The sequence below is a fragment of the Alligator mississippiensis genome, chromosome 2 (assembly GCF_030867095.1).
Source record: "Alligator mississippiensis isolate rAllMis1 chromosome 2, rAllMis1, whole genome shotgun sequence".
Lineage (NCBI taxonomy): Eukaryota > Metazoa > Chordata > Crocodylia > Alligatoridae > Alligator > Alligator mississippiensis.
Genome location: NC_081825.1, coordinates 254,348,892 through 254,363,487, shown reverse-complemented (window position 1 = coordinate 254,363,487; position 14,596 = coordinate 254,348,892). Strand labels below are relative to the sequence as shown.

The window sequence follows — 14,596 nt, the reverse complement described above, 5'->3', positions numbered from 1 at the left end:
AATTGTAGTCCCAGGGCTGAGACCAATCTTCCAGGACCTTATCGGAGCCTTAAACTGGCTCCGAGACTGAAAATCAGCAGATTTTCACTCTCAGCCCTGGGAATGCACCTGTGTCTTCAACTTGCTCCATTGTAGGGCAGTGACAGGATCTAATATTTGGTACAAAACATGCACAGCCTGCACTGTAGCAAGCTGTGCATGTTATGAGAGTAAGCATTACTGTGCCACTGCTCAGAACATGTTCTAATTTTAAAACATATCAGTGTCTGCATGACAAGGCTCACAGACAGAGATTCTAGGAGGATTTGAAGAGTTCTCAGTTACTATATAGCTTATATTTAGAAAAATGTCCTAATATTTAGAAATTAAACCAGTATGATATATCACTATAGCAATAAGACTGTATGAAATCAATATTTATATCTGTATCCTTAAACTGCTAGTCATTTTTCAAATCCATCTCAACTCCCTATACATTTATCAGCTTCCATGCAATCAGAGGTGACTTGAGCAAAGTGCGGGGCCTGGGGCAAATCAGCCTCTGCGGGGCCCCACCCCTGGATGCAAGGAAGCCAGGGGCAGATTGGTGGGGTGAGGGGTGGCAAGCAGCCAGAGGCACCAGATTCGGCAGTGGGTGGGGGTGCCGAGTGGCCAGACGTGAAGCCGGCAGCAGTGCAGCATCACAGCAGCTGCTCTGCTCGGCTCCATGGGGCCCCACAAAGCGCAGGGCCTGGGACAGTTGCCCCGATTCCACCCCCCCAGAAATGGGCCTACTTACAGTCACCACAACTATTCAGTGCAGTGTATTAGGAAAGATAAATCTCTCCATTTGGAAACAGTCCATTTTACAACCTGAGAGTTCTAACCCAAAGTGTACAGTATAAAAAAGGTAACTTTTAATAGATAATAATGTTGCTATTTTAAGCACTTTCAATATTATTTTCTCCTAATTCTGAAATGTTTGTATTACCGCTGTCCCTATTTCTCTAAGTTTGCCACCGCCAACTGATGCCATCTTCATGTTAAAGTAATTATTTCTCCTTCACTAAATGATGTAGTACACAAGAAGTGCAGCACATCTCATGATTATTTCACATGCACCTGTTTCTCCATACACACAGTAAATCCTTTTCAGTGTGATTCAGCTCCAGAAATAATACTAAAGCAACAAACATACTCCAAAAGAAGTAAAAAAGTTTAAAAAAAATCAAAGTATGTTCCCACAGAAGCAAAAAACCAAACCAAAACAAACAAACAAAACAAAACAAAACAAAAAAAAACTAACCCGTGCTTCATGAAGAATATAGTTCTAGCTTTGATGCAGTGAGCAGGTTTGTAATCAGCAGTCTTTAGGAACCTGCTGACTGTTTTTGTTACCATACAATTGACTCTATAGACTGGTTCTCCAGCATTATAGCTAATACCACGTTTATCCCGGTTACCATTAGAGTAGTCCAGCAAATCCTTTTCATTTCATCAGGTCATGGTGAATAGCAACATTTTGAAAAAAGAAAGTATTAAGCAATTCTAAAATCAATCATTTTCTTTTATCTACTTTTAAAACTTCCTTAGAAATATAAGACAACGTACCATGGATGCATACTAGCAAGGCCTGGGTACGTTATTTCTTTTTAAAAGCCCACAAATACTTGGAAGGAGAAACTGTTGCAGATAGAAATTACTGAACCTGAACAGTGGTACAGATAATTCATTATACTGTTTCTTGGCAAAATCAAAAGGCATTGTAATCCAGCTATGCAGCCACAAAAGAAAGCTGAAAGATTGATTCTCTTGCTCTGTGTCTTAAGAGTAGTATACACACTGTACTGTTCTTTTTAATATCAGGAACAGTAAGCTCCTCCCCTTCTTCCCTTTCCCTGTCAGCTCTCACTTCTCCAACTGCTGCAAAACAAGATAACTCCCATGTCATGCTTGTACTGGCCTATAAAATGTGTTGGCAAGACTGAAAGTAGTAACCTGATTCACATATGTATATTAGACATGAGAAGAAAACCTTGATGCTGTTGCTGAAGAAGTGCTATTAATAAGCTCTATTAATGAAATGCTGAACAGTAGCAAGCACAGAGAACCTAGTTACAGTAAGAAATTTAGCAAACTAAACTGCTTCTTTAAGTCATTTAAGGAATCAGAATTCCATTCTGGTCCATTCCATTCCTTTCTTTTCCAAATGTTGTCAGCCAAACTGTTGTGCTCCTAATGAAGCAAGCAACTTTTTGGGGGGTAATTTATTCACTCTCAACATCTCAATTAAATAGATTCAAGTTTCATTTCTCGGCCTTTTCTAACCCAGTTCTAGTTGATGACAGATTTGGTTCCAATATCCTTATGTTCCTGTGAGTGATGTATGTGACATGTGATCCATAAGTTTGGAAACATTATACGTGTCTTTGTAAACTGCACGTGCACGTGTGAACATGCATCTTCCTTTGGTAAGTGCATTAAGCCCAACAGATGGCTGATTACCTTCTAATCACATAGGCAATCTCCCTTTCTCCTGGTTTTCCACTCAATCAGATACTAATGCCTTCATGCAAAGCCTAGAATTTGTATGTCAGGGGTAATATAGTTCATCAATCATCAGACGACTTCAAAGACTTCTCAAACTGGTTCTATCCCTCAATTATTCAGATTCTCCTTGTTTATAAAATACAGCCCATATTCACGGCACCAGCCATCAGATCATCTACATTTTCCTGCAACAGCAGTTGGTTCCTGTCAAATAGAGATTCATTAAGCATTTTAAGTCATATAGTGGTCTGTGCATTGATCAATGGTGCAGACACTGGGTTGAGTGAAAGTTAATGAGCTCTAATTTTTTCTCTCACTGTCACATATTGTTAAAATCAGCTGCAAGCATTACATAGCCACCTGTCTGTCAAGAAAACAATTAATTTTCTTCACTAAAGTGCTAAAATGGCAGAAAGTACTTCATTAAATAATTAATTATGCAGTATGTCTTCTTACTGACGTTGCAATCTAATGATGCAAATTTCAGTGTCAACAGAATTAATTAGATCATTTTTGTTGGCTTTTATATGCAGCCGAAGTGTTTATTCCACACAGCCAGCCTGTCTCTGATACCTTTCCAGTGTCAATAGCTCCAGCTATTCTCTATCCAAGTGTTAAATCTCCTATCATTTCCTGACAAACTGAATAATCCACATATGTTTTCAATACAAAATTCTATGGCATATTGAAAATTAAAAATTGAGGCGAGGAATAAAATGAATTGAATTTAAAATTACATTAACTATAGGGATGCTGCAGTGATTTCTATTATTCATTTTCATATTTAAATCAATAAACATTAAAAAGTATAATTCCCTGAAAGCTTTCACAGAATTTAGTTCTAAAAAACCCCTAGACTTTGGTTTATTCTATTCCTGTTAGCCCACACAAAACAATTTCAAAATCCCTTTTTTGGCCACATGCTTTAGGTGGAAGAGTTCTGTGATTAAACCTCCCATTTTCTATGCATATAGTAATTTAAAGTCAACAGTCCTACAGGTGAGAAACCCATTGTTTCTATAGGAAAATATCATTCAGAATTGATGACTCTATATTATTCTACCAACTCCTCAGGCATAATCATTTGATTAGTTATTACACATACCGCAAAATGATGTTGTGATTCGCAAGGCGTGTTGCAACACAAGATGAAAGTCACCCTCCAAATGATGGCTGCAATACAAAGTGGAGGGCCTGAAACATGCCATTCAAATTCTAAAAACAATTTTAAAATCCTTAAACAATGCTAAAATTCAATACCAGAAATTCAATTAAAATTATGAGTACAGTGATCTGTGTAAAATAAGCAAGATGGCCAAAATCCAGGACCACTACAATCCCTGAAAGGTCATCCTTACAATAGTTTGCACCTTTAGTAGCAATTTCTCCTCAGTTCAGTGATTCAACAGACCATTGAAAATTAACTATATTATCCCACCTAGAACTCACCCCTAAGATTTAAGAAGTCAGCCCAGCTTGTATTGTCAGTGTCAATGCTGTATCTGTCATGCCAGAAGGGAAAAAAAAAAACCAGCTCATATATTAAGGGATCTCCTTCTCACATATTTCACCAGCAGTAAGTGCACTTAACATTTAAAAATATATAAAATATTTTTACCATTCATTTGGAAAAGTACTAGGAAATAACTCAGGAAAAGGAAATATTTATTTTTCTTCTCTCATTGAAAAAAAAAATACACAATCACACTTGTCTGTCAAACCCATGTGGAAAGAGAATATGTAGCTCCTCATACCACTATTAACTCAAAAATAGACTATCAACCTGTGCTTGTATGGGATATGAATATTATATGATATAATTTAGATGCACAAAGTAATAATGTATAACCCTAAATTAGTTCCATTGTTCCTGCTTGGGGAGGAGCAAGGAGAAAATCTTGTTAAACAGTCCTTCAAACAACCCTAAGAAAAATATGCTCAGTATTTATATTGTTGCTAAAAGATTTGAAGGAGTGGGGAACATAGGAACCTGAGCCAGTTGAGACAAGTAATTATTTTTCCTATCCATTTTTCTTTTAACACACACTGCTGATTCTCAGTTTGCCTTGCAGAAAAGAGAGAGAGTAGGAGATGATACAGAGGAAAGTGATCTACTATAAATTGGGCAAAGACAAATTAGCTGCTTTATATTAACTCAGCAGTACATCAGTCTTCTTTAATAGCTATGTTAGCAGTACTTGCATGTATAATAGCAGGTTTAGTATGACAAAGAAATAGAGTATGAACTGTACTTTTATTTTTTGGTCTTATCCATGCAGGAATCAGCAACACAAGAAGCCAAAGGATAGGGTAGGCTTACAATATTCTGTACTTTGTATAGAAGCCTGTGCAGTGGAAATACCCTTGCATTTTAGTTCACGTTAATCAGAAAGGATTTTAAAGTTAGATTATAAATGTCAAAGTCAACAGAATGCTTCCATAAATGTAATGCTCGCTAACTTAAAAAGAGAAAAGATCTATGCAGAGTACATGGAAGATCTTTACCATTGTGCCCTCACACACTTTCCTCCAAAGCAGCTTTTATTCCTGATGTAAGGATGAGTAGATAAAGTTTCATGATAGTTGAAGAAAGGAAATGAGACTATATCTCTTTGTTCTTTGGCTCTGATATTCTATATCCAATCAAGCAAGCCATTAATTACCCTTTTCACTTTCCATCTTCCTGTCTTCATAAAAAGGGAGAAGTTTACTGGGATATTGAAACATATTTAAACAATGGTTATAAAATATTGTGAAATTTCAAATGAAAGGTGGTACAGAATGCAAAAGAAAAAAAAATACAACTACTTGATAATTTTCTATGATGTATTAGAAGTGAAGCTGAACTTGCAAAAAGGTCCAAAACATTGTATATGTACTTTGGCTGTGTTTTAGGTGAAATCATGATTTTCAGACAGGTTTTTAGGTGTTACTTAATCATCTAAATTAAATTATTAGTGTTTGTATAATTCTTCATAACAGAACTGCAACACTATGCATGTTCGGTCTCTCTTTCCCTTTTTAGGAAACAAACTGTAAAAAATCTTTGCCACTTTAATGTGCATCACAAACAGTAGCAGAATGCAGATGTCTTTGCAGATTTGCTCCCCAGTGGAGGAGAATCAATAAATGTTGGTATATTATTTATGTAACTATTTATACTTATATACTACTCCTGGAATAGAGGCAGTCACACAAATACAATCTCTTCTTAATGAAATCTCAGCATACAATTCAGTCCATGGCTTTCAGAAAACTACTCTGACACAAGAAATCCTCCAAATATGGTAAATATAGCAGTCAGCAATCATTCCATTATCTGTTTCCCATGAAGGGTAGCTGCATCACAGAACTGTTAAGCATGCAATATTTCTTCAAAGACTAAAAGCTTACTCAAACGGTCAGAAAAAGAACCTAAATGGTGATGTTTAGCAGCACCATCTGGTGACTTCTACTATAATAATATACTAAACTAAGAACCTCTTCCCACAAGACAGATTTCATATACGTGTAAATACACCTTTCTATTAATAAATGCTGACTCAGAGTCAGTTCATATTTTTACTTTTCAAATCTGTGGTTTTTCTTAGATATATTGATACCCTTCATTACCAACAAAAGTAATATGTTGGTTTTGTTTGATTGATCTACCATATTTACCCAAATCTAAGATGACCTTGAATTTAAGACAGCCCCCCAATAATTAGATTCTAGACATGGAAAATTGTAACAATCTATAATTTTCTATGTCTAGAATCTAATTGGTGGAAGGTCATCTTAAATTCCTTCCTCCATTGCTTTGGTGAGGAAAGCAGTAGCAGAGAATGAGGGGCCAGAAGCCCACCCCTTGCCCTCCCTTGTCTCCCAAGTACCTATCTGCCCTGCCACTTGCTCCTTCCCAACCCCCACCATATTGCCCCCCTGTTGTCTGTCCCTTGTTCCCTCATGCCTGTGCCTGGCAGGCAGTGCAGTCTGCCGTACACTCTCTTCTCTGGTGCACGAACCACCCCGCTCGGCTGAGGGCAGGTGACAGCTCAGCTTTGGCTCCACCCCTGAGACCAGAGCCGAAGCTGGAGCTGAGCCACAGCTGGGTCTGGGACTGTACTCAAATCTAAGTTGAGGCTTCCCTGCCCCAGGTTGTTGTGGGGGGTGGGAATCCTCTTCCTGGATTCTAGTAAATCTGAGGCGAATGGGATCACACCATGTTTTTTCTACCCCTGGCTTTCAGAAAGAGCTCAGAGGGTGGTGTTAGCCAACTGTGTGACAACTGCCACTTTGACTGATATCACTGGTTTAGCTGGACATCTCCACAGCCATAAATGTATATTGGTTAAGCTTGAGCTGAACAGCAGTCTCTTTACAATTGTGAGCTGTTATTTGTATTCCAGGTTGGTAAGGTACAGAGGAGAACAAACAACAAGTACTGACAATGATACTTAGAGTAGGTATATGTGTTTGGGAGGTTAGGTGGTGGTTAGATTACATTAAATTGGCAACCCAATCTAACTTAGTTCACCTATGTGTGGACCTGACACTTAGATCCCTAGTTAAGTCAATTTAAGTGCAAATTGTAAGTAAGTCCCACTCCATAGAATAATGGAAGTAAAGTTAGATCAGGCCAGAAGATGTAGCTGGAGGCCCATGCAATGGAGCAGGAGCTGCCCAGCTATAACTTGCCCACTGCCTAGCTGGGCGTGTGATGCCCTGCACATATCCCCATGGCCGTCACCACTTTCTTGTGCTACCTGCTGCCCAGAGCAGTGCAGCAGGGGCTGGAGGAGGAAATGCTGCTGGAGATGGGGGGAGCCAAGCAGTACCTGGGCAACTGCAGCAACAGCACTGTGAGTGCTGGCCACGCAAGTGCCATTGGCAGGCATGGTGTGCATGGGAGCACGGTGCAGGCTGCCTTGAGCAGGAACAGGTAGAGCTCAGCCCAGTGCAGAGCACTGTGGGGTCATCTGCAGGCCAGATGGAGGTGGACCACAACTCCACTGCACTGATGGAGAGAGCTCTGCTGCGTGTGCCCTCTGTCCCCCTCCACCTCAGCCAGCTCCCAGGACCTAGTACGTGGGCAGCCCCCCCCACACACACACACACCCAACCCATTCACAGACACCCACACCTCCCCCCATACACAATATACAAAACTAAGGCTTTAGTTTCAGCTATTATGCAATTGCCTAATATATATACTACTAAAAAAAGCCATCAGTCAAGACAAAAATTATTTTTTGAAATAAAATTAAAATGTTACAGTGAATGTTTGATTTTTAGTACATTATTTATTTGTTTTTTATCTATAATTTGTTAAAATGATATCTTAAAAAAGGTTTTTTGTGTGCGGCCCTTGACAGTTAAGTGGCTCACCAACTAAAATAATTGCCCATCCCTGCTTTGTATGTACAGGAGCTGGATTCTGCTGTGATAACAGGACTCAAGTTCAACATGGAAGAGGTAGAAAGCGTTACCTAGTCTAATGCTCTGGATCTCCAACCCAGAAAGCAGGAGCAGCTCCTGTTTTGCTCTGGCTACCCAACCTAGAAATTCAGAGTTTTGTATAGAGTGATTCTGTGGTATCAGACCAGACCAGCAGTGAGACACACATGATTTAGAAGTGACACACTGTGGGCAGTGGCTGGGCATCATTGAACTCACAGTGCCCCAACAGACAGATAAATACTTCTGAACATCGTAATGAGGCCTGATTGGAACAGAGGTCACATAACTGTATCAGAATGGGACCTGGTGGTACAAATTCTCTTGGGCTAGAGTAGATATGAGGAAGAAAGCTAACCCAGGACATCCCCTGAACTGAATCTAGTTGGAACCATGGATCGTATATTTTTAGGTGATTTGCGACTAAGACTTCGGGACCCACACACACACTTTTTATACACCAAAATGAGGAGAAAGTATGAATGTGGCCAACGGCATAATTCCAGTAAGTTATGTTCTGCCTATTGAATTGTAATAAGAAAATAAATATTTTTAAAATGTATTTGTACACACACACACACACACACACACACACACACACTTGGAATGGTCCAACATCGGCAGAATTTGATAACTGATTCTTTTAGGGATACTGGTATTTCTCTACTGGGTGAAATTACTCGAGTTTTGTGGTTTGTACAGTCTGTCTGGTACTTCTTAACACTGATGTAAGCAAATATTTTGTCTGGCTGTAGGTGATTTTTCGCTGCTCAAAGGCATTTAGGAACGTGGAACCATACATACCTATTGTACAAATGGTAAAAAGGATGACATATCTCATTAAGTGATACATCTCTCTCTCTCTCTCTCTCTCTCTCTATATATATATATATATATAGAGAGAGAGAGAGAGAGAGAGAGAGAGAGAGAGAGATCTATATATAAATATACAATATTTCTTATAAAATAAAAATACATATAGATATATCTGTATATGTATAGGTATGTTTTGTTCCTTTTCACCATCTGTGCAATAGGTATGTATGGTTCCATGTGTGCGGGCCGGAAGCGGTCCAAGGCTTTCGGGGGCGTGTGGAGGGCTGTGGCCAGCAGCCCTGGCACGTGGGTTGGGGAGCGCAGGACGGCAGACTAGAATTAGGCATGGACGCGTAGCGGTTGATTAAAGATTATTTTACTTACACCGTAGATGGTCGCGGTGCAGGCAGGGAAAAACTTCTCTTCCGGTTCTTCCACACGGTCTCCCTCTTGCTCGGCGCCGTCTTGACATGGCGTCTCAAGATTTTCTTTCGCAGCCGCCTCTTTGACCGCTTGAACGGCCATACGCAGCTGGGCTTTCAAACTTAAATTCTTTTGCATTAAATCAGTTACTGTACAAAAAGTTGCAGTTAACACTCCCCCCTTGTCGTATTTCAGGGCCACCCTCTCACCCGCGGCACGTCCCTCCATCTCCAGGTCTTCGCAGAGCTCGGATGGAAGCTCGCGACCCCTCAATCTAGACGCTACCATAAAGGGGGCGAACCGGTCGATCGGCACTGGTTCTTCACTCTCCCGAGCACATCTTAGGCAACGGGCACACTCCCGGGTGAGGGTCGGGTTTACTGCGCCTGCCGGGTTGACTCTGGCGAGGGACAGTCTCGAGGGGCCTAAACAGGACCCGTTCATTATTCATTATACACCCGAATGCCGCAGGGTGAAGACACACTTCCCTCTCTCTTGGGGCTCCATCTTTGGAAGCTCCCTCTTCTTCCTTCAGCGAAAGGCGTCCGCTGATAAACCTCTCACCCGTTCCACCCGCCTGGTGGTAAGCGATATGCACCTCCAGTTCCATGAAATTCTCTACTTGGTGTTTTCCACTGCACCAAGGGCAGTTCTTAACTAATTCTAGCTCCATCGTGCTTTCCCCGGATCCCATCCTTGTCGCCATGTGAAGGCCGGGAGCTGTCCGAGGCTTTTGGGGGCGTGCGGCAGGCTGTGGCCAGCAGCCCTGGCACGTAGGTTAGGGAGCGCAGGATGGCGGACTAGAATTAGGCATGGACGCGTAGCGGTTGATTAAAGATTATTTTACTTACACCGTAGACGGTCGTGGTGCAGGCAGGGAAAAACTTTGCTTAAGTTGCAGTTACAAAAACTCGCTTGAACAAGACCCGTAGAAAACTCGAGCCTCTTGAAAAAACCCGGAAAGAGCTCTGGATACACACACACGAAGTTTGCTAGGCTCCGTGGAACGAGCGTGCAGGGAAGGGTTCATCGAGGGATTAGGCGGCGACAGGGAGAGGCTAGAGGTTGATCAGGCCCCTATATCCTTCTTAAGGCATACGCTGGGTTTGTTAGGCTCCACAGCATTTAGAGATCTTCACAAGATGTGAAGATCTCCTTCTCCTCCTCCAGATGGTTGTGGAGTTCTCCAACTTGGGCGGAAACCGCTCAAGCCTCTTATACGGCTAGCAAGCCAATCGCTAGCCGCCACGTGGGAATAATTTAGAAACAGCCAATAGTGGGGAACAAATTTGCATGCGAATGGCGGGAACTCCTTTGCACCTGGGTTTTCTCTATGCAACTGAGAATTGCACCGTGCAAAGAAAGCTCCTCGTGGCGGGAAATAATTCTGCAGTGCCGAAGCACACACAAAATCATACCCTTGGGTCATGACACCATGCAAATCCCCAAGCTGAAATAATTTCACCCAACAGAGAAATACTGGTATCCCTAAACAAATCAGTTATCAAACTGCCACTCTTACACCATTCTAGGTAGCATCTGTCTGTGTCCATCCTGAAGTAGTCATTCACTGTATCTTGCCACTAGGGTCTTTAGTAACAGCCAATTACTTCATGAAGCTGTTCCAGAATAGCTGTTCATCCGTTGCTTCCTAATTCCAGGGCCATTGACGTTGGTATACAAAACCAAAATAAATTAAGTCAGGGTATGTAATCATCTGTACATTCCACTAGAAAGATGACAAAGGAGTTAAATTTGAGCCAGAAATAGGAACAGAGTTCTAAATAAAGGCTTAGGCCATTGTTAATTTTATTTTAGACTAAGACTTTGGAACTTGTTCCTTTTTGTTTTACTGCCATACACTTAGAAGGGTATGCCAGCACATGTAGCTGCATGCATTCTGGGTGTATGGGTCTTCCCAGATGCACAGGACGTATTGGCTGCACAGGCTTTTGAAAATTGAGTCAGCATACACCGTCTTTCTGTCATTTTATTCTGAATAGTTCATTAGTCATTAAAATGGATAATCATTACATTGACTATCCTTTGGTTAGTCATTTTAAAATACATTAATTGCTTCATACAAGACAATCTGTTTAATATCCTGTTATAGTAGTCAAAAATTATGAATCCATTAAAATTATACTGACATGGAAGTCATAAAACAGTTCAAAGGAGGTCCATTATGATTTGTTATGCAAGCAAGGACCTGTAAGTGCCAGCAAAAAAAGAAATAGCTTTACACTTTCCCAATATTTGTAATACCCCATTATGACATTTTGTTTGTTTGATTTGTTAAATATCAAGCCAGCATCTATAATGACCCAAATGTGCTTAACAAACCTTGTTACTGGGTGAGTTCCTGTCCTTCAGAGACATACTTGTCATGATGCAAGGAGGACAGAATATAAAAAAATATTCACTTTCCCAAAATAATGTTAACTGTTTCCAGCACCACTGTTCAAGGCTTTTTTCCTGGATTTTCTCTTTGCCAGTAACATAACTAAGGGGAACAACTGGGACTGCAGCTGTGGGCACTGCCTCTGTGGGGGAGTGCAAAAATAGCTGTAACCATAGTGGCGACCTCTGTGCGCGCGTGCAAGGAGGGAGTACAAAAAAAAGCTTCAAGTGCACCACGGCCGTCAGCGTAGCAAGAGCTGCCTGGCTATACCTCTGCTCTTTACATAGCGCTTATAGTTTACACGAAGCTGCAAGTAAAATAAGCCTGTGCCTATGTTCTCAGAGCCTTCTTTTAAATGCTGATCCTCTGACATCTCTCTAGTCATGGTTGTTTTGTGTGCACAGTCACTTTTGCCCAACCATCAAGAGAGAAAAACAACATTTGCCTAGGCAAATCAAGTGAACATCCAATTATTTGATATGTGTACAGAAATGCTGTTTGTGTGTAGGATGTGTTTTCTGCAAACAGTGTAATTTTGCATACTAAATTGATGGCTGGAATGAAGAACTCACTTTCAGAAGTAATTTTGAAAACTGGGTGCATGCTAACATATGGAGAAAATGATAATGATTCTGAAAGTGCTTACATATGTGAAATACTTTGCTCACGAGTCAGTCAGTGAACTCATATGAAATTGCCCTGTATTTCCTACGTGTGCCTTGTTTGCTATAATAACAAATGCATTTGTAATCATAAAGATATTATGTATGGCATTTGATAAGTAAGATTGTCTATTTGGTCTAGAAACAGGGCTAAGAAAAGTATTCGCAATCCATGTCAGATTTCCAGTCCTTTCTAGATATGAAATGGCATTCCAATAATGCATTTATTGCCCACCTCAGGAAAACAACTTTAGAAGGATGGAAAAAATGATTTTAAACATGAAAATCACAATTATTTTCAATAAAATAAAATAAAAGTTTACTCTTGTGATGTTTTTCTTCTTTTTATTCCTTCCTTCATAAAATATAATGTTAAAAAATAGGGCCAATCTAAGATACACGTGTCCTTAACTTTAAACAAGTTCTAATTCGTTAAAAGTTTTTAAGAAAAATGATGAGAGACTACAACTCCCATTGCTGTCAACAGCAATTGCTCGGCGGTTCTCTAGATCAAGCCTTTGATATTTTTACAAGTTAAAATATTGATTGTATTTAGTGCTGAAGTACATGCAGATTCCAAAGCAGCAGCAAATTGTAAAAATAATACTAAAAGACTCATTGGTTTTTACCATATCCCAAGAAACTGACATATCATACAACTAGGAATAATCACATTGCATTACAAATATTAAAAAAAAAAGAAAAAAAAACCTCTTAGGCAGACAGATAAGTGTTTAATGGAATGATAGCTTTTATAATTACATACTTTCCAAATGACTAATGATGGTGACTCTTGTTCATATTGGAAATGTCAAACACTGAAATATAGAAAGCCAGTGCATGAAGATGAGGATGGTATCAAATTGGAGCCTATCAATATCATCTTTTTGCCAAACCTGTTTTTGATAGAAAACTGGGTTTTCAATATTCCTCAAAGCTTTTACGTCATGTAAAAAAATCATTTTTTCAGTCTATAACTGAACCCCAAAACAGCAAATAAATATGATTTTATTCTGAAATGAAATTCCCAGTAGTAGCAGTTCTATTGCTTAATTTCTCCATTCTTCCTTACTTTAACTCCAGTGATGCTTTTGCTCTTGCTGGCACTTGGCAAAAATTATTTTAATGAATTGATGAGATCTTATCTCAGATCCCAACAATCACACATCTAGCTATGCTGCAAAAGTTCAAAGCCATATGCCCATCAACCTCTCATGTGGGCCTTCTGGGTGCACAGCTCTGCAAGTGCTAGGTGGGGACAGTTGATTGATTCTTTCCTCTCAGCAAGCTCAAGGCTGGCATCTAGGTGGGGTGCCAGATGCCCAGCTTGAACTTACTGAAGGAGGGTGGATGATCAATTCACCCACATCTAGCACTTGTAGACCCCCAAGCAGCCCCAGCCTGTTTAAGGCTGCCTCAGTCACCATGCTGGCAATCAGATGATTGTTAGACTGGGGCAGCCTGGGGTTTCAAACTGGGCCAAGGCTGCCTTCCTCCTAATGCTGACAATCAGCTGATTGTCACCACCAGAACATACCATATGTTCAATTTAAAGGAGTCATACATGTATAGACCAAGGTATTCTATATTAGATGTGGAACATTTTTGTGGCTGGTTCAACATTTCATGGCACCCCACATTGACTGAAGATGTGGTATGTTAACATTAATGGCACGATGAACACATTAATTGTACCATAACGATAAAGAGTACCATGACCCAATGAAAAAAGACCATAGCACATTATCATAAATGTAGTACAATGTAGTACAATGCAGGAGATTGCAAGAAAACTGAAATACAACTGCCATAATGCATTATGGTTTGTTTCTGAAATAAAACACATCGATTCTCAGCTGAAGTTTCCTAGCTTTTGATTTCTTGCTGAAATCTCAAATCTGGCTCAGAAATGTAAAGTGTAAGCATGATTGTATAGTTCAATGCCCTAAAACAGGGCTATCCAACTTCTAAGTGGTTGGGAGCTATATACTACATGGGCTACACCAGCAAGGGCCACTGCCTCCCCAGCTTGGATACCACATGTGGCCACATCCCCTGGCTACATTGCAGGTGAGGGTTTTTCATTGTACTGTGTGTGCGGGCACCTTCTCCACCCCTCAACATACCATGCATGGACAGGTGCTTTGACTCATCTTCATTTCTCACCATGGGTTCTTCCACTCGCCCAGGCTGCATGGATACTCTAGGCTGCTGGCTCCCTTAGTACCATGGGCTGGGCCACCCCATTCCCTGGGGTAAGGACATGCAGCAGAAGCTGGAAGGGGAGCCCTGAGATCTTCTGCAGCCAGAGTGATGGGGGACAGTAGTG

At 40.5% G+C, this 14,596-nt stretch overlaps 1 protein-coding gene across 6 annotated transcripts in view; it reads right to left on the bottom strand.

Moving 5' to 3' along the window:
• The window catches only part of AKAP6 (A-kinase anchoring protein 6), a 471,560-nt gene that overhangs the window by 349,916 nt on the left and 107,048 nt on the right, over window positions 1–14,596 (bottom strand). For 4 of the 6 annotated variants that reach the window (XM_059723036.1, XM_059723034.1, XM_059723040.1 and 1 more), the window contains one exon: window positions 3,635–3,702. The exons of 1 other annotated variant lie outside the window; for it this stretch is intronic. The gene's annotated coding sequence lies outside the window, so the exon portion shown is untranslated. Of the gene's footprint in view, window positions 1–2,484; window positions 2,734–3,634; window positions 3,703–14,596 lie in introns of all 6 variants that reach the window. One more of the 6 variants, XM_059723037.1, reaches the window with a different exon arrangement.